Genomic DNA, 25328 nt, shown 5'->3' with positions numbered 1-25328 from the left:
TGGTTAGAGCACTGATTAAATGCAAAAGTGGAAGTCTGAGGGTCACAACAAACAGGAAAATTACCCCTTCCCTTTAACCAGTCAACCAAAATCCTCTCTTGCAGGAGCTTCCCCTGCCTGCCTTCCCTCCATAGGTGGGGCCAGGTGAGAGAGGGAGAAAATGAAGTGTAGTGTTCTACATGTCTGCTTTTGTCGCCTTCCTTAGGTTCTTATTCTGTAAATAGTCCTGGGGTTTTAAGATGCATAAAGCAGAGATTTTTCACTGGAGATTATAGATCAGAATTGAGAATTATGGGTTATAGTTTCAGTTGAACATTTTCTTATGTACGGATGCTGCATCCACGAGTTTGGAAAGTAACTTTTTATAAAAATTACTGCAGTTGCAATATTAAAAGTATTGGCTTAATCAATATATAAGTATACCCTTATGTTAGTTTAGTGTTTTCCCTGGGTTTTTTTCCAAGTTGGTTTTATTTTTTAAATTTTTCTCTTCACAAAAAATTTAGAGCTCTTTCTAGGAAAAAAAAACACAACAAGTTTTTACAATGCCACCTTTTTAGAAAGTACTTATTGCTGCAACATTTCCCACATGTTGGATAAATTTCCCAAACATTCATATACCAATTTCTGTAATAGCTGCCTGTGCTTTGGACTAGAAATGAAATTCTATTTTTTCCACCCGGTCCTGTGTAATTGGTACAGTTGTGACAAATCAGTATTTGATTAAACAGATCTTCTGAAGGAGCAGATCTGAGTCAGAGTGCTGTAAGAGGAGGTGTGCTGTGGAATAATAAATAGGTGAATGTTGCCAATGCCAGTGATGATGCCCAGAGAAGCTGTGGCTGCCCAATCCCTGGAAGTGTTCAAGGCCAGGCTGGATGGAGCTCTGAGCACCCTGGGATGGTGAGAAATGTCCCTGCCCATGGAAGAGGGTTGGAAAGAGATGAGCTTTAAAACTGCTTCCAACCCAAATAATGCTAAATTATGAAAATTTGTGGTGGCTGGAAGATATAGTTGGTCCCTAAAAGCCCACAATGAGAAGCAACTGCTGACACATCTCAATGTTTTAAAGCCCAAAATTAAAAAAATAAAATCAATTTTAAAGTTAACTGAGGGACTTTGCCTCAGGAAATTTTCTGTGCTATACAATAAGACTTCTAAGACACTCAGTGAAGTACTGCTTGTCCTGGTCTTTTAAGCCTGGCTGGATCTGTTTTTGGGTTTGTTTTTTTTATTTTTTGTGAAGCTCAGGCTTTCTGTATGAAAGGGAAATTCAAGCATTTTCAAAGCAGCTTATTTTGATTTTCTAGTGGCCTATGAGGTGACAGTCTTGAGCAAACAGTCAGGGAGGTTCTGAATGAAAAAGCATTTTTGCCAGTGAGTATTTATTAAAGTAGAGTTATAGATGTGTGCTGAGGAAATTTATGGGAGCTTTTTGCTTTCCTTCACCCAAAGCTCTATTTCCCAAGAGTTATAACTAAAGCATTCAATAATATTTCTTTGTGTAGCTTCCAACAATGCAATGGCTGGAAGACAAGGAAGTGGCAGAGTAGCAGGGAAGATGCACTGGATATTGGCAGTAATTCCCGTGCTGTGGGGTCACCAGATCAGTGGACAAGGGCAAGGTAAGTGAAGATCTTTTACTGCAATTTGCTATTGGCATGGCATTGCATGGCACTGGTTAGAGAAAAAGGCTGTGTGATCAAGGGATGAACTTCTGTGAAGAGCTGACAAGAAATAGGGATAGAAAAATCAGAAGGACTTCAGCTGAGAAGTCTAATTCTGTTTGGAAAATGATGTCTTGATGCCTTCAGGGATTATCCAGAATCTGTTTTCATGTGCTCAGTGATTGAAGTGTGCCTTGAAATGCATCTTCCCTTTGTATGTGTTGTTGGCTCTCTAGGTGTGGAGAAGTAGCTGTTTAAGAGATTATAGACATGGATACTTTTTGTTTGGCTGTGATATCTGCAATATTCAGTAAGGCTTTTGTGGCCATGCTATAAATAATTTCTTTTTTTTTCCCTGTCTCACTCACTGATGGTGGCGCATAATAACAGCTGTGGGGAAGCAGACAGGCAAAAGAAAATGTCTTAGTAGGTTTTCAGTTCTGAAAAATGAAGCATTATTGTATGTTTCTGATCTGAGAGCTGCTAACAAGAGAGATAAAACCAGGCTATTGTGCTTTTTAATATATGTTTAGAATAAAACATGTTTGTGTGCTGTGTCAAACTGGGAAAGGGGAAAATGTCATTTTGAGGTGCTGAAATTAAAGAGAAGTGGATAGTCATCCCTTTTTGAGGAATTCCTTTATCAGGCCTTCAGGACATACATGTTACATGCAGGCTGAGATTTCCACATCCTTAATTTACTCCTCAAGTGTGGAAAATGCTGAATGTTTTTTGCTAGAGCCTCTCTGTTCCCTATTACTCCAGTCTCTGGCTACAAGCATGGGGCTGGTCAGTGTGTGATCGATTTCCAGAGGCATTTTTGGGCTGCAGAAAGCGTTCTTGGCTGTTTGGAAGGATAATGGTTCAGTCTTGCTTGGTGCAGTTTTAGAGGTTGGAATTGGATGGCAACTGTGCACTGCAGTTCTGCTGGAAACTTCTATGGCATTTCTGTGTGTTGTCTCCGCAGATCCTAAAAGCCAACCTGGCAGCCTGTGTAGGTCTTGAGCAGCAAAGTGTCATGAGTGTTTTGCAGGTAGTAGCCAATTTTTCTGTGATATAAATTGTATTTGTACAAAAAGGGGTGTTGCTTTTCTCAAGTGTCCATTTTGACATTTTAGTCACTCAATTGGAAAACCAGATATATTTGAGGACTGGCTATTTTGTGGTATTGTGCTAAAATGTGATGGGAATGGTAAATTTTTCAGTTTTATGAAATCCTGGTTAATGGCATTGGAAAGAAACACAGCTACAACATCTTGAAAGAGTTTGTTTTCAAAGTGGGTGATGTGAGGGCACCTGTGCTGTGACATATTCTTTATGTGGTTTTAAACCCTCTGTGATAACAAGGTAGTCTTGATCTGTGAGCTGACCTTTAGTCATGTAGTTCTATGTGTTTCTGTTTTCTAATAATTATCAAATTGTAACTACCTAATAACTACCAGATTGTAGAAAAATGAACCTACTATGCCAAAATAGTCTAGAATGCAACATGTCTTCCTAAAATTAGGAAAAGGATTATGGACCGTGATCATGTTATTTTGCTTTGATTTTAAATAACATTGTGAAGTTGTAACGCAGCTTTTGAATATTAAGTACCTCTAAGCAAGTCTAGTATAATAAAAGTGGCTGTGTTTCAGTCTTTGTAGACTTTGTACTCAAATAGAAGTGTAGTGCAGACTTTTGAGCATACATTTACAGCAACTGCTGTTCATTGCTTGAACCCTCACTTGAGAAATGTGAATTTTTAATGGCAATGAAATAGTAAATTATAAACAAGGATCAGATTTTTTTTTGCATAATTACATGCACAGGGTATTTAAAAATTGAAAAACCTGGGTTTCTGGACATATCTGTAATTTTGATTTCTGTTAACACTTTATTTTTCTAAAGTAAAAAGTAAAGCCCTTTGGGCATGCCATGCAGGAGCCTGAGAAATATAATTTCTGATTAACTTGAGTAACATTCATATTAATTATAAGTTTTGGTTATTTGGAGACTATCAGGACAATAAAATGAAGAAATAATGATTCTGTATCTGGGCATAGAACCAAAAGTGTTTAAAAGCCATATGGCTGCATTTAAAGAAAACAGCTTCTGAGTCACAATCACTTCAGTGTGAGTGGGTTGCTATGGAAGTTAGAAAGAAATCAACATTTGTTCCACTTCCATTTCCAATCAGAATAGTAAACTTAAATTGAAAATACTTTGTTTTACAACAGCTCTTTCTATCTGTCTCTTTTTACACATTAACCCATCCCAAGAATTATCTGGTTTTTGAAGTCCATGGGGCTGCATCTTCCTCTATTCATGTGCAGCTTAGGACTAAACACTTCAGTCCATCCAGTGTAAGTGTCCAGTAGAGACTGGAGTAAGGATGAAACTGTTTTAATTTATTTTGCACTCTACCACAACACACATATGTGTAGTTTTTAGTGTTTTGCATCCATTCTGCTTTTCTCACATACCCGAATATTGCAGATTTACTCCTCAGTCTTCAGAGGAGTAAATGTATTTTGGCCTGTATTTTGTGTACATAAGTAAATTTAGAATACTTATCTCTAACATTGAGCCCTGAGTAATTTGAAGAGTATTTTGAAACAGACTTCTTTTTCTTGGTAAACTTAGAAATCCTATATCTGGAAGTCTGAAGTTACTTGAACAATAAGCAGGCAATTACTGTTCAGTGATACCCACAAATAGCGTTAGTATTGATATTTAAGACAGAAGATGAACAAGGAGTCCTGGAATCTAATAATGTTCAGACTTGTAAAAGAAGGGAATGTTGCTTAATACCTGGAATTTCACTGCTGTAGAGATGAAGCAGGTGCTCCCTTTGAAGCTCTAGAGATGCTGGATAAAACAGTGTCTGCTCTCTGAAGTACACAGCAGCAGTGCTGGTGTTCTTGGATGTATCCTTCCTGCCCAAGATGTGCCTTTCAAATCCTTTTTTTTAGAGAGCTGTCAGGGTACAGCGTTGACAGGTTGTTTTATTTAATGATCAAGCACAAAGGCTGTGCAATGTGCCACAGCCAAGAGGCTTCAGAGCTCAAACAATGTGCTAGAAAGCAGTGGGTGTTGCTGGCTGGCCAGGCTCTGACCCCCCTGCCTACAGGAACTTTATTTTTTTCCCCCAACACAGGCCTAAAGGGGCAAAAGCACCTTAACTTTTGAATTGAAATAGTATTGTGTGTAAGTATGTAATCCTTTTGGTTTCTTTTTTGCATTTTGTGACTTTAACTGGTGATAAAGCAGGCAGCAGCATTATGGCTAACTTGGAATATACAGGAGTAAATATCAACGTGCCTTCAGAAACAGAGAAAAGTGAGTTTTTGCTGGACTTCAGAGTCATAAGGTGAGTGCTTATAGCTGAGGACAAGTGTTCAAACTGCCTCAATTTCACCTCCTTTTGTGTGTGCTGCTGACAAAGCCCAAATGTTCCTCAAAACATACTCCAAAAACAACAAAGTCTTCACTCAGTCCTGAGATTACTGTGGTTTGTAAACAGTGGGAAGGAAGGCAGATTGAGCATACCTAAGATTTCTTCCCAAACCCATCCTTAGTGATGTGTTTTGACTATGAAGACTGAGCTGTGGTGTCTATTTCCATCCACTGCACTTTGCTGTGGGCTAGAGCAGCTGTGTGTCAGTGTCTTTGTCTAGCTCAGCTGTCTCTCTGACAAGGTAAGGAAAAGTATTTTGCATATATGGAGTGTGTATGTGTGCACATGTACAGTTTTATGGTACTAAATGACTGGCAGTGATTTTGGCTTTAAAAAATGTAAAACCCTGAGAAATAACAACTGTGTGTAGAAATCAAGAGTCTTGATTCCCAATTTCAGCTAATCCTGAAATGGTACATGGGTGCTGTGGTGCCATGATTTGTATTCAGCATTGCCAAATCTACCAAGTGCATGTGTGTAGCCTGGCTTGGGACTCCCTGTGGGAAGAGGAGCAGCCCCATGGTGACATGGAGTTGGGATCTTGGTGGCACTGCTGCCTCAGGGGTGCTGCCCACACCAGCCTTGTGCACATCCAGCTCCCAGGTCACCCAGCCCATGCAGAGCCTGTTGAGATCTGTTCTGGGTGTCTGATGTGAGTTGACTTGCAGGTTTTTGTTATAATAATAACTTCTGCTATCTGAAAATCAGTCCTCTTGCATCAGTCTTTCAAACTCACCTTTGTATAAATGAATGTGCAAAGTTGCAGGTAATGTATTAATTGCAAGACCTGTGCTTAGTTCCAAATCTAGATTAAACCCAGGTGACAAGATTAAGCAGTCTTTGCTTGTGTGCTACCACCTGTTATAAATTCAGATGATACAGTAATAATTTTATAGGGCAACCAAAGCTCTCAAGGCTTTGGTTGTTGTTGTGTTACCCCTTCTGTTATTCCTTCTGTCTTAGTGCTTCCTCGTTGTGGAATTCTAGTGGATATTTAAATGATGAAGAAGCTAAGTAATGATGGGGCTAGACCTGTGTTTGTATCCTCACTGTAGGTGTGTGAAGGCACTTAGAGACATTTGAGTGAGTTTTTGGAAACAACAAACCCAAAACATTTGTTTTTGAGGCCAAGGTGTACTGTGCTGGAAATGTGTGTGAATGGTACATCTAAAACTCATGTTCTCACTGCTGTCTTTGCAAATTGGATGCTGTAGGTGGAAAGGTGGCTTGTATATACCCCTATGCATGGAAAAGATAAAAATTGAACTGCAAAGTCTTGTTTTTGGTTTAGCAGCCTGTATTGAAGCTTCAGTGAAAGAAGCATCAGCCTTAATGCAAAGTGATTGCTGCTTCTCTCATGATCGTGTTTCCAAATACATTTGAAAGCACAGTATCAGCATGTACCTTTACCCTATCAAAGTACCAGTAATTTTTTTATAGCAATTGAACAAGATTTAGTACTTAACCTTTCTGTCTTGTGCATTATGCAGCTTTGCTAATGGATAGGAACACTGTATTTTGAAGGGAGGATTTGTTTTGTTTTTAATGGAATGGTTAATAGTAGCCACTTTAAAATTGGCAAGTAGCTTTAAAAAAAGGGAAAAAAAAGGCTGTTAACCAATAATATATTACATTTTTAAAAAAGAGATCTTAATTTGTCGAGGCAGCACTTTTTGCAGGCACTCTTGATGGAAAAGAAATTAGGAGAGTCTTTCTTTAAGGTATTCTCACTTCAGGTGCTGGCTAATGAAAAGTTGAAATCTGAAAAAAGGCAGCTGCACATACCACCTTGTAATGCAGCTGAGCTTCTGCATGAGCTGTGGAATTTCAATTTGATCACAAAGCATTTTTTGCTTTCAATCAATTATATTTCCATTTGTCATAAATCCTTTTTCCAGGCAAAGACGCTGCACAGTTAATGCAACGTACAAATAGTGTGTTTTTCTTTAGAATTAATCTTCATGGACATTGACAAAAAGTGCAAGTTATTAAGCATACAGACATTGCTCTTTGTGGCCAATAATAAGAACACACTTCATGTCTTGCCTATTTCAGATAGGTCCAAAGTAACTCAAACAGCAAACAATTAAATATAAGACATCATCATTACAGAGTCTACTACAATGTAATTTTCAAATCATGCAACAAAAGGTAAAACTGTTTTTAGCTTTTGAGGATGTAACTTGAGCAGAATAGCCATTACTAATGAGGAAGTAGAAAATTTGTGGTGAGAGTGCTAAGTAGTCGAGGAAAAAAGGGTTCTTATTACTGAAGTGACAAAAAACCCATGAAGTTTTTGTATCAAGTGATAAAGCAATAAAGAGGGCTTGAGAATTCTCATGCAAAATGTTAACTATCTAAGCATAAATTTAGGTTTTCCCCATTAGTAATCTGCAAGATTTTGACTGAGTTTATTTGCATGACTCTCTTATGACTTGAGAAGTATCCCTTTTCTGAGGACTGTGTTTTCTGTTTCTGTTTTCCCCCAGGTTTGTTAGTCTGCACCTGAGGTGAAAATCCAGGTTTTGCTGAAAAGGTTCTATGGGGAGTAGGAAAATAATTGCTCCATACTGGGGAGCAATGCATAGGAAATTAGAGCTGGTGCAGGAGGTGAATGCAATACCTAACAAAACAAAAGGCCTCCTGTTCCATGCAAAAAGAGCACAAGTAACACTGCTAGCCTTCAGTTCTCATAGGTTAATCAACCAAAAATCAGTGAAAAGGATGAGAGCTGGTACTGTGTAGTTTTGCCTTCCTAGTAGAACTTTTGTTGCAAAATTTGTTATGTTTTTATTACATGAAAAATTAAGAGACACTGAGACAATGTTAAATGCTTGAATTAATGGCCTAATGCAACTCAAGATGTAGGATTTTTTGTCTAACATCATGCTATTTATTGGGCCATAAATAGATATATAGGAAGAATGTTTTTGAGATGAGGTGCATGCTTTTTGTGATTCTGTTTTAAGTAGAAGATTCAGCATTTGCAATTTGCAACAGGTTAAATCCTCAAGAATGGCTTTCCAGGAAGCTTTAGCATTGAATAATGAGAACTTTGTAATGAATGTGTGCGTAATTGAGAACCTCAGATGTCATCACCTGGAAACCAGCTTGGATGATGCAGACAATTGGTGGTGCTGCTGTGGCAAGGTGTTGTTGTTTTGTTCCAGGTGGTTTAGGTCTCCCTTCCCATTGTGTAGGAATTAATCATTTTCCTGGCACTAACCTGAAACCCAATTTTTATTTTCCTTGCCAAAAATCAAACTTGCTGATTAGATGACAGGATATGAATAAAACGACCACTTCATACAATTTAAAAAGTTTCATTTTATATAATTTAAAGTCTTTCATTTTGGAAAATATGGTGTTCTTGATGTTTTAACAGAATGTATGAGGCTTCAAAAATGTTCTTGGCAGTCATTGTGGTAGTAGGCTTCATGAAAAATAATAAAAATTGGCAGTAAGGAGAATGATACAATGCATGTAATATAAAACACTTTATCCTGGAACGTGTACAAGTACTAAGTGTCCTAATGTATATTTATTGAGATAGAGCTTAAAGCTTTATTTATGTTGGATTTTAAATGAAAATACTTCCGTATTGAGTTGTCTTTGTTCATTTATTTTATCCACTTCTTTGTAAAAATTACCATAACCATGAACTATCAGAGCTTGGTGACTTGAACTTAACCATTAAAAGGATATTGCAGGAAACTCATAGTTGAAACAGGTTTTTTTTGATATCTTGGGCTGAAATATATTTCCTTTTAATCAAGGTTTCTTTTAATGTTCAGTCTTTGTTTGGGCTTCATCTCTTTGAAAAACAAAATTAAAAAGACAAAATAGACAAACCCAACAGCAAAGCCATTTTAGCCTTTCTAAAAACAGATCCCTCTATGAATAAGTGCTGTGAAAGCTTTATTGGATGAGGATGCCAAGCCTGGGTTCCAACATTAATAGTTATTTTCCTGTTAATTCAGCCTTTTCTCATCCTTCAGCTCCTGTGCTGGCTGTGTCATATTTGGGAACAGATACTTATTTTTCTCCTGCTGCCACTTGCTGTTCTGTGTTTAGATCCTCACTTCTTCAGGAGAAATAAATCACCAAAAAGGTTTTGGAATGGCAAATGTTAATTGGAAGAAAGGCAGTATAAGTCCTCTCAGGTTGGCTTTACTATTGGTAATTGGGACACCAATTCTCAACTTCCAAAAGAAAAAAACCAAAAAATCTGTGGAAAACTGTCAAGATGTGCCAGAACAAGTGATGGTCAGTAGCTACTGAATCCTGTGAGGACAGAGAAGGGGCAGGGAGAGGTGGGAGGTGGCATCCTTGGCATGCAGAATGAAGCAAAGATAAAAGGTCATCAATAACTCTTCGAGCTCTGCTCTGGAGGAACTTGAGAGCACCCCAAGAGCATTTACCTGCCAGTCTGTAGCAATATAAAGGCACAGTGTCCTATACAGTGCCTTGCATGTGAATCACTTAATTGCAATTTGTGCCTACAACTAAGGAGGCCATTTCAATGCTCACTCTGGAGGCGAATTATCTGGGGATCTTAAATCTTTCTGTACCTCAACACCAATTCTGGAATCCATCCAGTGAGGGCTGTCTAAGAAATATTTTTTTAAAAAAAGAAAATTGTTTGGTTATACTTATTGGGTGACATTTTATTAAAGTGAGGAACTTCTCATTAACACTCAGTTCACGGAAAGTGGTCTTCAAAGAATTATCTCATGTTTTAGATGAAAGTGTTCAGTGATTTGCAATTTGAGAACAGTTTTTCATTCACAGTTTAAAAATTGCTAGCAAATGCACAATTAATTACATAACAATTTAACTTTGACAGCTCATTTCTGGATCAGATAAAATAAGTCACAGGTTTTTCATCTTGCTAAGTGATGTTTCATTGCTTGGTGACTATGCTTCATAGTTGTAGGGTCATATGATTAAAAATACAAGGGGAAGAATGTTGTTTCCATTATTCTAATAGGTAGTAGAAAATTCAGATTATTTCTTAGCTGTTTAGACCTGTCTAAATGTGAAAATGAATATTTTCAATTTTCTCAGTCTGTGTGGAAAGTAGGGGATAATAATGTGATAGTAGGGGAATAACACGTGGTAAGTTTTGTTGTTGTTGCTAGTTTCAGGCAAAAAATACAGAGATGCTTCAACCATAAAAGCAAAACCTTATTGCAATGAACTGAAGTTTTATTTCACTGAAAAGAAATACTGTGTTGCATAGTTAAGAGTCGAAAGCATGCCATGCTCTTTATAATCTTTCTGAAATCTGTTTCTTTCAGAAACTCTGGCATTGATCATTACCAGTAATAAAACCTCTGATATTTCCCTGTTGTTGAAAAGTAGCCTAGGGCAATTTTTTTTCATGTATATTGTAAGATTGCAGATACAGATATATGTCTATGTGCCAAGCAGTTTCCTGCTGGCTTGATTTGCTGCATGATTTTATTATTTATTAATTTGAAATGAATGAATAACCCCATTTACACGAGAGATCTGTTCATGAAGTGCACTTTGAAAATTTGTCTTCAATGCTAAGACTCATAAATCACATGCTATAAAACTTTTAGATGTTTTGATTTAGACTAGGATAAAGTTCCCAAGAGAACTTTGAGAAACGTGCAGCTTCAGGTTTCAGAATGTTTATATTCAGCACTGTCCACTTGAGTCAAAATCTACAAGTGTCTTGGGTGAAGTCATTTCACTTTTTTTTTTTCCTTAAAATCTCAGTTGAAGTAGAAAAGGTGAGGTTTTGAGCAGTGTGTAGAAAGAGGTAAGGTGTTCTTCCAATGGCTGAAATTGCAAAGGTCATCTGTGCTAAGCTCCCTGCTCAGGAACATGTGTAGACACCTCTGCAATACAAATATTTGGTAGAACTAGAATTATTATTGCTCTGTAGACCATTTTAAAAATATGAGGGGGAGGGCATTTGCAATTCTAAATGTAACTTTGCATATTAATTTATGCATGTGTGTGACAGGCAAACTGTGATTGTTTCACTGGGCTGTCCATCAACGGCAGAATGAGCTTAACAAATATGTTCATTCTTGTACAGATCAGGAGGCAGATGCTGTGTTTGAAGTGCCACTGTACACAGCATGGGCTCATACATGTCTGTTGAGAAAAATAAACACAAGCATGACAGGCTTCCTATGAAACTGCTAACTTCATCTGGCAGGTCACTGTCATTATCTTGGATTTGAAATGCAGTGGAAGCTTTAGAACCCCCCACTCCTCCAAATCTTTGTCTTTTGTAGACCCTGTGTTTGGAGTGAGGTATTTGTCGTGAGGAATCCTTTGTTTTAGCTTCCAGTGTGCCTAAACATTCTGAATTCACAGCACATGCAGCTAAACAGGCACGTTGGTGTTCTAGCTCTGTTCAAATCTCTGAAGCTGTGAATATTTTGCCAAGCTGGCCTCCTCTCTGATGGAATTTTATCTTGATCAAAAAGAGCTTTACAACCACAAGTCAGAAAAATTAAATTGTATGCCAAAGGTGTCTTCTCTATTATTGCATGTGGCTTTGTGTTGTTACTGCTTTTAACAGTATAAGTACTAAATTGGCCTTCAGTAGTCATGAATAGTTGTGTGCAGTTGATGCATCTATTTCTTCTATCAAAAACTGCTTTATCATTTTGTCTCCTTGATTTTTTTGGTGCTCTCTTTTTACATGAGAAATTCTTCTTTCCTTCACCCAAACCCTTCTAAAGAGCTAATTTTGACTATTTCCAGCTAAAAGTGAGTGACATGCAGGGTAAATGTGATCAAGGGTGTCATGCACACAGGCCGTGTGTAAGTGAGCACCTGCAAGATTTAACTTTGTAAGCCCTCAAATAAGATGGACAGCTACCCTTTTATTAACAGAGCCTAAATATGTAGAATTTGCTACAATTCTGATAAGAATAGAATTCAATAGCAACACATTTGACCACTTTTGGGCCCTCTGTTGTGTGTAGTTTTTCTTGACATCAGCTCTGAGGGAAAGCAGTGATTTATTTTGTCTACCCCAGCTGGGTCCTAAATCAGCATTTTTGCATCCTGTTAATAGTCCTTTGTTCTTTACAAGGCCACTGAAAAGGCCTGTGACTTTCGGATAACAGACTGTGTGTCTTTGAATGAATATTTTTTCCCTCTTAAAAAGAAGAAACTCTGCCTACTCCTCAGTGTTTTCTAAATCTGATACATGGAGCACTTCTAGAATCAGCATAAAATTATTAGCTTCTAGCACACCTGTTCAAGAGAGTCTGTATTTCAAGGTGTATGGAGCTTTCAGTGAGGGATTCTTTGCTAAGGCTGGATACAGATCATCTAAATACATTAATTCTGTGAAAATGTTACTAAGCAGTTGTTGGAAGAGGTGGCTCTTGCTGAGGTGGTGCTGGGGAGTAATGCATTCTAATTAAATTCCACAGAGAAATCCAGAAAGCATTTCACTGAGGATGCTCTGCAAGCTTGCTGAAGGCAGCAGTCTCCTCTCACTGTAAAAGCATGAAAACAAATGGCTCTAATTCTTCTTGTTTTTGCAGTAATAACTGTCATAGGTTAAAACAGATATTTCCATTAGACCACTTGTATTAGGTTAGCTTAGCTTGTGGAGAGGTAATAATGACTTTCCTCCAAGGGTAAGGAGGTAAAAAAAGAAGATCAAATTAATATCAAAGGAAGCTGCAAGTACTTTGTAAGTAAATCAAGACACAAGTTAGTCAGATTTGTAGTAGAAATACATATAAAGGATGGTCATTGGTATTTTAAAACTTTTTTTCACTGTCTTAGAAGTTGCCTTGTGAAATTACACAAATTTTACATCCGTGTGGATGAAGGCAGCCATTATGTTGTGCTAACATCACATCATTTCTCCAAGGAACTCCTTGGGGGTTTTCCTTTCTTTAGAGGGCAAAAGGAATTCCGTGAGTATGGTAATATGGTTTGCTTTGTGTTTGGATTATAAACTGAAATAAGCAGTGGCATAAATTCCCATGAGAAATCATTGATGCCCCATCTCTGGGAGTGTTCAGGGCCAGGCTGGGTGGGCTCTGAGCAACTTAGTCTAGTGAAAGGTCCCTGTCCATAACAGGGGGGTTGGAACTGGATGATCTTTAAGGGCCCTTTAACCCAAACCATTCTATGGCTCTGTTTTGAGGTTGGCTGCAGGCCCCTTCCTCAGGGGGCCTTTTCCTTGTATCATGCTGAGAAATTGCACATATAATAAAACTAGTCACTTAATTTTGTTGCACACATATAAATGGTATTGATAACTCCATGAACAGAAAGAATTTCATTATTTCAATAATCTTAATGTAAATTTTCTATGTTTCTGTCTTCCTCTATTAATGGATAATGTGTAGGATGCAGTGGACAGGATGTGAATATTATTTCAATAGAGGGGTAAGAAGGTATTGCTTGTGTTTTAAGGAAGTTAGAGTCCTAGACATGATCTTGTATTTCTGGGAAGATACCAAATGCTGTGTCCTGGCTCCTGAACATCCAGTATTAGTAGAGCCTGGAACAATGCCATTGCCTAAGCTGCTCTTTGATCAACTTGGCCAAGTTGTGAATAAGACACAGCACTGGTTTCTCCCCAGGCCCTTGAACCAAATCAGTCTGAAAGTGGTGACTCCTGGCCTTGGGTGTTTAGAGCGCTCTCTTGGAGCAGAAGTACTTGGCTGGTTGCCTTCTGACACTGGGACATCTCCCTGTGCCTGGGCTTTCCCTTGGGGTGGCACAGGGCTGTGGCACTCTAGAACAGGGACACACCTGCACCACTGCTCCACCCTGGAGCTTCCCAAGCTCTCTTGATCACAGACAAACGTGTCTTGATGTTTAATTCATAACACAAAGCCTGTGATTAGGGCCAAGTGGCTGCCTCAGAGAGGGAGGATCTGCTCCATCCATTTATATCCTGAAGTTGGGCAGGGAGTCACCATGGAGGGTTTTGGCAGGGGACCAGCCAAGCATTTACTGTCACGTTTGATTCTCTGTGAGGCACTGGAAGTGGGTATTGGAGCTCGGAGAAAATGAGATCTAGCATAAATACTGCCCTAATCTGTGTATGTTGACTGGGTTCACACCAGGCTTTGGTTTGTTTACTTTCAATTAGAGATGGTATGGGAAAAGATTTATGTGATAATCCATACCGAAGGGCCAGTTACTAATGAAGACATTGGTAATTTTATGAGTAATTAAATTTCATCTGAGCTAATTACTGAGGTATTCTGATTCAGAAGCCTCTAGCCACAAAGATTGAAAATCCATTTATTTAACTCAGCTTTTACTTAGCTTGTTGCACTAGCTGATAATACTCAGTAATTTCTAAAGCATTTCCCTTGGGTGTCCTCTCTCTCTTGCTGTGGTCCATAGATCCTTTCTGTTTGAAATACAGTAGAAAATGGTCTTCTATGCATCCAAGTGCCCAGTAAAGCAGTCCAGTGGAGTTTCTTATCTTTTAGTAGTACAAAAACATTATTGAGGAGAATTGAATCCATGTATCACATATCTTATATTATTTTCCCAGTTAGTCTCTCTCCAAACATTAAATCCTGGTGTATCATGCTATGTAAAGCTTGCTTTAGTAGCTGTAATGTGCTCTTGTGAGACTGGAGCTGATAGCAGAAGCTAATGGAAAAGAATTCAACTCATGATGAATTCAGAATATGGCTGCAGTGAACTTAATGGAAAATCTTAAATATCTGAGGATCTGGTTGTACTTGCATTTGAACATAGCTTAAAGAGAGTTTATTGTATTACTTGATGAAAAAATTACGCATTTTTTCATGTGTCCTTTTTGCAAAGAAAGGCTTTACAAGTCTTGGGAGCAAAATGCAGAACTTAGTTTGTGTGCCTACTTTTCCAGATAAAGAGCTTTACAAAACTTTTTCACAATAAATACTAAGTGCAGTGTTACAGTAAATTTGAAGCAAGGCCTATTTTTTCCTTAAATGAATAATGGTATTTTTAGGTAGGAAGTTGCTTGAAAATCTTGTCCTAGAGAGGTGTTACATAAGTAGTATTTCAGAAACTAGAAAGATCCAGTTTTTCAAAAATGCTGAAATAATTTCTAGCAATACTGATTGTTAATTTTCATCAGCAGAGCAAGTGGAGGCCCTGAAAGCTCTGCTAGAAACTATTGCACCTGATATAAACCCCCTAGGATTTTTAGGGAATTTGCTTTCTCCAGCAGCCTGTGATACCTCTTGGGGTTTTCTCTTTTGGTGACTGCAGTGATGCATCCATCCTCTGGCCTTGATTGTAATGTGGGGGACCTCTTTCCCCTTTTCCCCAACTTTAATGCCAAACAAAAGGACATTGTTTTGTGTGAGAGAGGGTGTTTTGTTTAGCATCACAGCTGTGGGAAGTTGCCTTGATGGAAAGGTAGGCTTGGACTTGAGTTGTGAAAATTGCCAACGAGATTAATTTTGCAAGTTAGAAAGAAATGCTACTCAAGTTATTTGCTATGCTACTTTCCATAAATAATTCAAAAATTAGAATTTCAATTTTCAGACTTCTCTGTAACACATTTTACCCATTTATTCACCTTGCATCCCCTTTAAAAATCCAATCAGGTTAAGAGCATTTTAATGCACTTCTAATATGTGCATTTCCTCAAGTTTTAGATTAAAGTGGAAAATGGGTCTTTATGACTGTAGTGAGTGATGCTCCAGGGTTGCTTTAGGAATGACAAAACTTGTTCCATTTAGTGTGTGTTGTGATCAAAACACTTTGCAATTTAAAAGCACATCCTCTGAAGATCACCTTCAGTGATGGGACATTTGCACCGCACCTGCTTTGACCCCTGCTCTGGAGACAGTGAAGTGAAACCAAATTTTGTTGCTAATAGTAAACATGATGAGCAGGGCTTGGTGCCTCTGAATGGGTGGCTGGTCCACAGAAGTCACACAGTGAATGTGGCTCTGGGACCCCTGCACTGCTCAGGTGTTGTTGGTTTTGTAGTGCTCAGACTGAAATGATGGGTAGATGTTTAGAAGCCCTGAGAGAAACAGCTACATAAATCCAGCTGTGCTGGCTAATTGATTGTAAAATGGCATATGCTGGTTGGAATTAGTTCTTCTGCCTCAAGCAAATTTCTCCTCACACTGGATTAAAAAAGTGATCTGTAGCAGCTGAGTGCTCAATGCTATGATGCACTGGTTCCTCCTGATGCTGGAAGAAGGTGGAGTTTTTGCTTCCTTTGCAGAAAGAGGGAAAATGGAAAAGATCAGCATTCACTGGACAGCAAGTGGTCCAAACAATTTGGAAAATGAAAACTGATTTTCAGCAAGGAAAGGTGATGCATTATTTGGGGTTGTCATTTACTGAATTAGATATGGACTTCATGAAATGGATGTAGAGTTCAAATAATGCATGGAGGGAGGTTCTATTAACTGGCAAATGCTGTGTTATACTGTGGGTTACTGGATGAATACACCTGTCTGGAAGTTAGCTCTTTTCTTTATGTTCTGGTGTGTTTCTGGTGGAAAAAGCTACATTGAACACATCTTTGTACCTTCATTTTTGTCATAGTTGTATGTGCAACAGTGCTTGGAAAGTAAAAAAATGTTATGAAAATGGTACATTACACAGGGGTAGGAACTGGAGGGAAAACAAAAAAAATGTTTTCATACCAAAATGTTTTCTTATAAAATTATTATTTTTATTTCAAATTGATCGATTTTTATTTATAGTCATAAAACTGAAGTGACTGATTGGGTCATCTTTATTTTCAAGGCCTCCTTTTACAAAAGGGAGGAATAAGAGAACCACTTTATTGAGAAATCCTAATGATTCTCTGTCAGGTATGGAAACATCCCATGAAATTGAGTCCTTTTGTTGACTTCACTCAGTTAATAATCACTTAGAGTCCCTGTAAAATTATTTCAGTATGAAAATGGGGTTACTTTTGTGGCCTTGATTTAAAAGAATTTTGTTAGATTGCCACAGTGGCTTCTCTTGCATTTAATGTACATGATTTAGCATATTAAGGCTTAGGATTTATCAGCATAAAATGAATTCAAATTGCAGGCTTATAGATGAAATACAGCAACCAGATTTGTGGCTGACCCATGTCAGTGGCACTGAAGCAGAAGCCCCGTGGCAGGGGGGCTGTTCCTGAGGTGCTGGATTTTTTTTTTGCAGGGAATTTTTTTTTTTTTAAATTCAAGCCCCCTTATTGGATTAAATTTTTGTACAGGAAAATATTATGTGAAGTATACACATCTAAACTTTGTAGTCTTTATTGTGAGACACAATGAATACTAGGAATATTAAAGCATGTCCATCTTTGTGAAGCTCCAAATATCCTATATATGCAATAGATTCTGTGGTTTGAGGTCGATGAAGCTGTCAGGCATTAACTGAGGAAAAGACCATTCTTCAGTGCTTCCAAGCTTGTCTCCTACATGATGCTTGTAATATCTTCACAGCAGCTAGTGACTGTCAGACTTCTTTTTTCCTTTCCCCTCTTAATGTAGAGAGCTTTGAAGGATTTTATTTCAGCTTTTATTCAAGGCAGTCACAGTTGGGCTTGATCCAGTGTCAGGTTGCATTTGGGAAGTACTCTCATGGCACCACTTATTTTCCTAAAATGTTTGCAGCGTTCCACGAAAGCCAGGGAGTGAGGAAAAGGTTTTTTGTTACTTCATTACTGCATGTTTTGCTCAGATTTCACTGCAGGATTGGAAAGGTTGGCACTAGCAGCAGAAGAGGCTCAATCATAGAAAATATTTCTACCACAGTCATTGTTAAAACTGAAATATGAACATAGCAAAATTGTACTTCTGAATGATAAAATTGTTTGTATAGTCTAATGTGTTTAGTGTTATCCCTAAGAGAGGTCAATGCTTTTCCAGTGGGTAATGTAAATATATAAATAACTGCATTGGACAGAAATAAGGTAATGCACCTTTCAATAGCTACAATGGTTTTCATACACCTGGGTAACAACTGGTGAGCCACTAGAAAATTTGAACAGAACTGTCCTGATATCAGCATTGGCAATATTGCAGGGACTTCCACTTTAGCATCCAAATTTTATCTGAAAACTGAGCTACTTGTATTTTGGCTCTTTGAAATGTACAGAGAAGGGAAAATGTAATTGAAAGAAAAACCTTTTGCTTGAATTAGTATTGATAAAGATTAGCAGATAGCTAGTAAGTATGAGTTGTAGTAAGGTTTTCAGACAAAACTCAAGAATGCAGCAGCATGAACTAATAATACATGAGAACTGATCTTTTTCTTATCTCTTTTCATCCTGTTCTATCAAATACATACTTTGTAAGTTCTAGTTTTTACTAAAATAAGTTTGAATGTCTCAAAGTACATATTTTATGCATCTTGGGAAGAAAATTAATTTTAACTGACTGAAAAAATAATTAATACTTTTATTCCTCTCTTAGTTTAATTCCATATTGGTAATCAATTGGTAAAGTATATTTCTATAGTAATTTTTTTGGAGGTGTCTTAAGATCAAAACTTTCTCCTCTTCCATAAGCAAGTACTACCTGTACACTTCAAGTCTTGCAAGTTATTTACTTGGAAAATAAGCTTGCCTATCTATTAATACAGAAATCAGAATGTCTCCTATTTCTGTGGCTGGAGGATATTACTACTCTTCAGGGGCAAAAATATTCACAAAAATAAGTACATTTTGAGATGACAGGAAATACACTCCTAAAATCAATATCTTAGTGAATCTTGGAACAAACCTGGGTGTCACTGTCCGTTTTGCAGGAATGACTGTGGGCAGCAAGGGATCATATTGTCTCAACCTCCTTTTTAAACATTTTCTCTTTTTTTCATTTTCTCAACCTTTTAAAATCTATGGTTTAAAACGTAGTATTTAGCTGAACTAAGCTGGCATGATTTACCTTGGATGCTTCAGGTATAAGCAGAAGTGAGAAAATGTTGTTTCATGAGCTGTTTGTCCATTTGCTCGGCAAGAAGTGAGGATGGCTGAAAGATTTCACGCCATCAGTCACCTGTGCCATGTTGGCAAGGGAGAGCCTTTGCTTTCCTTGTACATTTACACCATTCAGAGCTCAGAAAAGACAGAATGGTTAAAGATTCAGCTGCAATTAACCTTTGAGAGCTGTCTATGTAGTTCCCATACGTGTCTTTCAAAAAGTCTTTATACATCTCATTAATTTGATTCAGTTACTTTTTGAAATGACAAAAAATGCATTTGAATGCATGGCTCAAAAAAATCTGTTGGGCAATTTTATTTTGTATGTGTTTTGCAACCAGCCTGCAATATTTCTCTATAGAAGTCATACAAATTTAGAGCCCTATGAGCATAAAAGTCAATATGCATTAGTTGTGTGGTGGGAGGGTAATGTCAGTTAAGGCATTCATAGAGTCTTTGCTTTTTTTTGTTCTGCTTTTCAAGATTTTGGTGTTTGGCTTTGATCAGCAATTCCCAAAGGTTAGCTGTTTAAAGATAAAGCTGTAAAAAGAAAACATGCCTTCTGATGTAAGCAAGACTTAAGTACTTATACTGCATGCAATGCTGCAATACCAAAATCCATCACAAACATTTAAGGCTTTGTCCCATAACATGGCAAAGTAGAGTGCAACCCATTTTGGAGAGGAGAGCTGAGAAATTGAAGTGCTATTGGTACAGACTTGAGGGGCCTGTCTTCCCTACTGTGGTACAGTGATGCTGTTGGCAGTGCTAAGCTCAAAACTCCTGAAAGTTCCCCTGGATAGTCTGGGGTTTTTATGAGCCCTGCAGCCCCCTCTTATTATGTTGAGTCATCTTACAAATTATGGTGCTATTTTTTAATTTATTGCAATAAATGTTCTCTTACTGTAGAACATGTTGCTTTATGCTGCGCATTTGTTCAGTCTCTAAATACAGAAGTTGTGGTCTTGAAAATTCTGTTTATGTATAATTGATGTACAGTTAATTTGCCTCTGTTTGAACCCCAATTTACACAGGACAAGGGGAAGCTTTTTTGTTGCACAAGTATTTAGGAATACATGGAGAATACTTTTGAAGAAGTTGCAGTAGTTTTTTCTCTATATTATGAACTCCTTAGGTTGCTTGCAAAATTTCCTTTTTACTCATAACTGTTTCACTTCCTGCCTTCAGATCTGCAAGATCTGTTGCTTACCAACATTTACTGAAGCTGAGTTCTAGAGGTTTCTTAGATATGTAGACAAAAGACAGAAAGCACGTGAGGATCTTTTTTTAAATAAGCACTTGTGTGAAATAGGAAGACTCCCAGTTGAAGTCAGTGAAGTCAGATGTTGACCTTTGGATTTGTTGAGCTGCCAATTATCTGAATCTGTTTCTTTTCTCCCTTCCAGTTGTGTGCCATCAACAGCACAAACATGTTTGAAGTATGAGATTTTGCTTGCATGAGAGGTATGATGTTGTCAGAAATATAATGATTTTCCTACCCAATTCATATAGAAAATATGCTATAGTTATTAATGTGATTTGTTCTAGCTACAAATTCCAACACATCAAGTACAGCTTTCTATACCAGCACTCTTGAAACAATAGGTTTTTGTGAAATATCTTGACACCTTTTAGAACAGACACAATTTGATTGAATTATAGTCCTTACCCTTGTTTGTATTAAATATGCAAGGTTTGCTTAAAAAAAAAACTGAAAAACTTGTTTTCCACTTAAAAATAGTTTGTGCTTTATACATCACATAATGAAATGAACTTCAAATGGGTGAAGTTATCTAAAGTTCTGTAACCTGCCTTTTGCCCTGCATTATTTCATATTATTTGTCCATGATTGCTAATTTTTTATACAAATTTCAGTGAGTTTGCAAATCATCTGCAATGAATCATTCCTGTTTGAGTTTCAGATGGCATCCAAGCTTGGTAACAGAAGGTACAAGGGATTAATATTTCGCTGCAAAACAACAGTTTGAGCAGGTGGTACTTGATGCTATTACACATATAGGTCACTTGGGAGAGTGCATAATCACTGAACTGAATATTAATTAGGACAGCTTTCTCAGCCAGCTTTTTAAAAAAAGGAATATTTCTTGAGGAGGAGGGGAAAAAAGACCAAACCTATCCAAGTCTGGAGTTATGAAAATTGAGGTGCTTGCTGTAAAACCTTGCTATATAAATTGAGGTTGAGATTTTTTCAGGGGAACTAATATTGTGATAAAAGAAGTCCCTGTGGACTTTGAGTACAAGCTGTGTGAACCCAGTCTTTCTTTTTAATTTCTCCTGTTAAAACTTTTCTCTATCTGCCTGGATTTCACACTGTCAAATGCCTGACCAAAATTATTTGGTCACTTGAAGCTGTAGATTTCCACAGGTACAGAGCAGTACTTTAAAAAGTTTTGGCTTGAGATCCTGAAAAGAAATGTGGGATTAATCTATCTGAGTTGAAAAAATTAATTCTTTATATAATTTAAAGAGAGAAGCAGCTTAGTTGCATGAGTTGCAGAATGTAAAATCTACTTTCTTTGCCTTTGTTTTCTGTACCAAATCATGCTTTAAATAAGTTCAGAATGTTTCTTGGTTTAAAAGAACCATTCTGAAGATTTAGAAGAACAATGGTACTTGTTTTACAAGGTGTAAAGTTTGTCTGAAAGATGCTAGAATGCTCTGAAGCACAATATTAATCTGATTTAGTCATGCCTGATGCTACCATGGATTAAGTCCTCTGAAATTCAGGAATGCTCAGGAAGAGCTGAAGGAGTTTCCTGGAGATGGTGCTTGCTGTTGCCTCTGCAGGACAGCAGCTGGCATTGCCATGCCCTATCAACACTCCTCTGCTGCACTGTCTGAAACTCCTCTGGGAGCTCTGGTTTTTCCCAGTGCTCCCAGGGAGCTGCTGGCTGTCACAGCTGTGTGACAATGATGGGCAGCAGGAATTTTCCCCCATTCCCCAGGCAGGGGCATAGAGAAGGCATAGCTGTCTCCTGGAGTGGATTCCTGGAGGCTTTTCCACTCAAAGGGATGAGGTGTTTCACTTGGAAAATGGGCTTTAGGCATTGGGGAAGCGAAAGATGGTCAGGGGGAGGGCCAGCATGAGGCTGGGACCTCCCAGGACCTTCCTGTTGCCTGCTCAGTTCAAAACCTGCTGCCCCCACCACTTTTAGCACTGAGCTTTCTGTGTCTTAGCAAGAGGTCCTGGCACAGTGTCTTGTGCCTGTGCACATCCAGGCAGAGCAGGGTGCTCTCACCTGGGCTGGCTGCTCCCCTGAACCTCCTCGAGGCACCTTGCACGCGGTCAGGTGTGCAGGGACAGCAGTGCACACCTGGGGACGTGCTGCAGCATCTTCCTTCTGAGGCCTGGCTTAGCATCACGCGAGGATGGAGTACTGTGAATTCTGCTGCTCTGACATTTCCAGCCACATTTGGGATAGCATCAATTTATGGTCTGTGTTCATTAAAACCTATCAGTGAAATTCAGATTTTATATGTATTGGTAACACAGTCCCATGAATTTGAACATGTTTCCATTGTGGAAGCTTAATTTCTTAGCTTTATATATTTTTATATCTTATATCTTAATATCTTAGCTTTATATCTTCAGATGTTTGGAAGGGGAGAAATTTTTTTTCTGTTTTGTTAGTTGAGAGATGAATTTAAATATTTTATTAAATATTGAAGATAGTGATGTAATTGTTGATTCAGCACTGAGGTGGAAGATGTTTATCTTTAAGCACCTTGCAGTGTGTGAGTTTTCCACATAAATACAGACTAGAGGAAACATCTAGAGAGGGGAGAAGAAAAGCTGGGTTGGAGATGAATTTGAACTGGACTCTGAATTAGATCCTACATAGAAATAAACAGTGGCAGCCAGATGGCACTGTCAGATAGCTGGGATAAGGAGGTAATGCAGTGGCATAGGATTTGGGGGGAAACAGAAAACATGTCTTGATTTCAAGGTGGATAGATGGAAGCACTGGTGACTGAGGCTAGGAGTGTTGATTCTCAGAGCAAGCAACAAAGTGAGCTGGTGATTAGGAAATGAACCAGATATTGCTGGAGGTTCAAGTGGTGGACATGTGGTGTCTAGCCTGAGGAATGCAAGAGAGGGAACTAAGAATCTTACAGGAGAACTAGGTGATGTAGGTCAAAAGATTGGGATAGAGTTATATTGAAAGGAGATCCTGAACTTTTATAAGGAAGCATGGGGTTGGAAAACTGAGATTTGAGAAGCAGGGGGTAAAAAACAGTGCAGGACTGATAGAGATTTGTGGTAGAAGGCAAAGTTTATTTGGGGGAGTTGAGTAGTTTGACAAGTCTGTTGCCACAAGAGCAGGTCGGTTTCCTACAGCAATGCTGCCCATTCTTGACTTTTTTTTTGTCAGCAAATGTGTGAAATTGTTGTGGCCAATTCTGTCCCAAAAACCCACAGGGCAGCAACTGCTGCCATTTAGTCCCCCAGTCTGTTTGTTGCACATGAGTTTTGAACATTGATAAATGGACAAACTGGTTGTGAAAGAAGTGGGATTTGGTTTTAATTCTGAAAAAGTATATGAGGGTATTGCATGCAATAAAAATAATATTCACAGAAAAATGAGTTTATAGTCTAGGTATGGTTAATGATTCTTGCAACAGACGTTTGCCTCCAGTTGTATGCTATACAGTAATTCTTAATTATGTTATCCCATGCTATTTTTGTTCCAAACTATTCTTGCCTTATTCAGGTTTTTGGATGGACAGAGTTTGTTTAATGAACAGATGTTCTCTGTTTTGTACAACATGAGGCCTCAGGCCTCATTTCCTGCATTTTATTCAGACCCTTACCATGAAGTCAGAATGATTCTTTTCCTTGGGGGCTTTTCATGATGCTCATCACTGTAATATCTGAATAGCTTCTCTCAAAATAATTAATTTACCTTCACAACACCCTTGAGCTGTGCAAGTTTTATCTATTTTTACAAGCAAGCAATAAAGGAGAAATGAGATCAAGATGAAATATCTCTTTCCAGAGTGCCAAGTCTGAGATATCCAAGACACTGCCAGGTTTGTCACTTTTTTTTTTTTTCCAGTTTCTTTTCAGGTACGCAACATTACATTTTGGACTTTTGTTTCCAAATTTTAGTGCTTGCTTATATGGCATGGAAGGGATAAAGTCAGGTTAAAGTAATAGTCTTTGGTGCACTATTGTTTGGGTTTATTAACACTAGTAATGTTAGTTTTGTTTAAAGAATAAAATAATCTAGAATTTCACATTTTCAAAGGGAATAAAAATGAGGGCTCCCCAATTGAAGTAGCTTATGGATTTGTAGATATTTATATGTCAATGTAGTTATAATACAGAACTCTGCCAATTTCTAAACATTTGTAGGCTGCTTACTCAGGTTTTGATAAGAAGGTAAGACATCATCTGTGGAACTTGTAGTGCCTCCGAACTAGTTAAATCAAACAATTAAGGAGTCAACGCATAGCATCAGTATGAATAGAAATTAATTTTCAGTGTCATAACTAGAGCAACTGTCTAGAATAATCCTGACTATAGAGAGAGAATTTTTTACAAAAGTACTTCTCATGATGTTGACAGGAGGATTTTTATATTATTTAATCCAAGGAAAAAATTATGGTTCTTGTTGCAGAAAGGTTAACTACTCAACCCACTGAAATCCAAGAGCATCTTGGAATACCTGGTCTGCCCTGGATAAGATGGTACCACTTCCTCTGTGATTCTCATTGCCTGATAAATCCAGCTTTTTGCCTTACAGTGCTGATTCATTATTGACTTATCAATAAAAATCATATTTGGAAGACTTTAGATAAATTTACCAAAATGTAGCTAGTTAAATTTAATATGAAACCATCAACATTTATATGCAGCATCATACCTGGTGAAGCTCCAAGCTTGCTGGTCTTGCCAGCTGGAGCCAAGAGTTTTTTTCTCCTGTTATTACTTGTGTGCACCTACACTTATTCCCTGTCATAGGAGGCTGCTTCAGGACAGCCCTTTGGCTTCCCCCTCTGTTAGGCCTGTGAAAGTTGTTATGCTTTATAAAAAACTTAATTTGGAAATACACACTGTGCTGTGAGACTGAGTAAAGATAGTCAGATTTATGGCTTGGGCCTTTTTCATATTAGGAAATACTCAGCTTCAATCCCTGTTTCAAGTTTAGGTCAATGTTTAGTTCATTTTTATTGAATTGCATCCAGTGATAGTGGTAGTATTTAACAAGTTGTGTGTATCCCCTTCCCTCTGCTCTGTTTAAAGGCTTCATGCTTTCTAAGCTTTTGAAGTGTTTGTGTGTCTTGT

At 38.0% G+C, this 25328-nt stretch overlaps 1 long non-coding RNA gene across 1 annotated transcript in view; it reads left to right on the top strand.

Annotated features, from left to right (window-relative positions):
• LOC132087408 (uncharacterized) overlaps positions 1-25119 on the top strand; it is a 28925-nt gene extending 3806 nt beyond the window's left edge. Inside the window, exons 2-5 of the long non-coding RNA XR_009420510.1 lie at positions 1509-1625; positions 20425-20482; positions 24037-24070; positions 24661-25119. This is a non-coding gene — a long non-coding RNA (uncharacterized LOC132087408). The remainder of the gene's footprint in view (positions 1-1508; positions 1626-20424; positions 20483-24036; positions 24071-24660) is intronic.
• Positions 25120-25328: the final 209 nt, after the last annotated feature.

The sequence above is a fragment of the Ammospiza nelsoni genome, chromosome 2 (genome assembly GCF_027579445.1).
Source record: "Ammospiza nelsoni isolate bAmmNel1 chromosome 2, bAmmNel1.pri, whole genome shotgun sequence".
NCBI lineage: Eukaryota > Metazoa > Chordata > Aves > Passeriformes > Passerellidae > Ammospiza > Ammospiza nelsoni.
Note: the sequence above shows the minus strand (reverse complement) of the source record. Positions and strands in the feature narration are given on the sequence as shown.